The sequence below is a fragment of the Sarcophilus harrisii genome, chromosome 3 (assembly GCF_902635505.1).
Source record: "Sarcophilus harrisii chromosome 3, mSarHar1.11, whole genome shotgun sequence".
In the NCBI taxonomy this organism is placed as follows: Eukaryota; Metazoa; Chordata; class Mammalia; order Dasyuromorphia; family Dasyuridae; genus Sarcophilus; species Sarcophilus harrisii.
Genome location: NC_045428.1, coordinates 556956994 through 556959287, shown reverse-complemented (window position 1 = coordinate 556959287; position 2294 = coordinate 556956994).

Genomic DNA, 2294 nt, shown 5'->3' with positions numbered 1-2294 from the left:
TTACAACAGCAAAAAACACTCATTCTGATCCTCTCTCTTCCATCAGTTTAAACTGTGATCTTGATCAAGTCATTTGGGCCTCGATTTTGTAACCTATTCAATGAAGGATTTTCATAGGCTCAAAAGACCTTCAAGATCCTCTAATCAGACTCCTTCATTTTACAAATGAGGAAGCGAAAGATGGTAACAAAGCTAAGGAGAACAGAACTTGTATATAAGTCTTCTGGCTCCAAATTTTTATTGTTTGAACAAGATGATATTGGGTTCTTTCCTGTTGTGACTCTATCCCCAATGAGAGGAAGGGTGGGGTGTTATGTTTAAGAGGGAAATAAAACATTTTAAGTGGCATTCATGGAGAGCATTGTACTGAAGAGTGGCTAACTAGCAGGATTCTTATCCCATGTGGACATTTACTTTCAAAACCTGTCTTCCACAGAATTTTAGAATAAGAAGGGAATTCACAGGTTACATACTCTACCCACATCTGATTAAGAATGTGGTCTATAAAACATCTAACATGTGCTCATACAGTCTTAACCATTTGTAAAGAAAGGAGAACACACAACCTCAAGGCAAGTTTTTCTCTCAAATTGGGATCTGCCTCTAGAGCTTCCACCCTCTGGAGCCAGCCAGAATAAATTGTGGTTTCCAAGTGGGCCTTAGCAGCTTGCGCTCTCAAGAACTGCTGAATTTTTTATTGTTTACTTCCTTATTTGGGATTTCAGTTCCCTTATTAGCCTTTTTTTTTTTTTTTTTTTTTTGCCCTTTCCCAGTCCAGTTATATTTTTCCTTGACAGAGAAAACAAGCAAAAGGAGAAAGACTGAGTTACCTTCTTTTGAACAGTGTAGTGATTAGAATCAGAAAAACAAGACCTAAACCTGTCCCTGACACTTGCCAGCTGTGTGATTATGGGTAAGTTAACTTCTCTTGAGTTTCACATTTCTCATATAAGAATTTGGCGTGACCATCCCTCCACAAGACACAAAGCTCAAACAAGATGATATATATGAAATGCCATATAAACGTGACAATCAGTTATCTCCCTCCCCATCCTGAGTAGTGGACTCCTCCTCTCTCTGGCACTCTGACACTCCTGACATTCATATAGGCTTATGTCACAGTGCATTCTCTCTCTTCGATTTGACCTTTCTTCTGTCTCCTGTGGGGATCGAAGATGTTTTCTACTTTCCACACCATTCTTTTGACATCATTTTCCCCCTTTCCTTCCCATCAGCATTGCTTCAATTTGTGTTTTTAGAATTCTTTTGCATTCCCAACTTTTAGTCTTTCTGGTATCATTGAGATGGGGTCAAAGGGGGTCCCAGATTAGGGGTGTGTCAGCTCCTAGACAGGTGGCAGAAAAGTAAAAGGATAGAGGTATCCTTATAATCCCATCTTGGGACTTAAAATACATTGCTCAAGAAAAGGCATAAAGCATAACCCTGTCCTCCTAACCTAGACCAAGAAGGAATAAAATGGTTTTAGACTCAACCAAATCAACAAGAAATATCTGTTGAATACCCCTATGCAGATAGCACTATGTTGGATATGAGTAGCAATCCAGCTGGGTCAGTTGGGAAAAGAGCATTCTCTGGTGAACAACACAAAGAATAGACTGGCTAGTCATTAATTTAGGCATGTAAAGAGAAGTACTGAAAAGATCTCAGTTCTTCAGTGCCCTGAGGCTTATAAACTTCTTTCCCTTTATTCCTGTGAAATTAGTAAAAGTATCATCCACATTTTTAACAATGGGGAAACTAAAGCAAACAGGCTGACTTGTTCAGTCACATGACTAGTAAATGTGTAAAGTCGGATTTGAACTCAGGACTTCTTGACTCCAAGTCCAATGTTCACAGTCATTAAGATTTATTCTGAGAGTGATGTGGAGGAAAGAGTGATGTAGTGGAAAGAGAATTGCTTTTTGTCCTTGTTATCCAAAAGGACCAATGATATCAGGAGGGTCATATATTGACCTGCACATAAATTGGATCTAAGTAAGGCACGACTATGCAAGGTCATCAGCCTCATTCTATCCTCTAGTCATTCAGAGCCTAGTGATAAAACAGGTCTGAATGACTGGTGATGGCCAGATACAGTGGGAAATATGGATTTTTTTAAGCTAAGGCCTTTCCCAGGTGTCACTTTGTCTGAGGCCAAAGATGGCTTAGTTTATCTTCTCAAAAGAATTCATATGGGAGAGGAAGACCCTCTGAGTTTCTAGCCAGAACAAAAACATTTGCTATTTACGCTTACTCTGAGCTATCAAAACCAAAACCAAGAGTAAGTGAAGTTT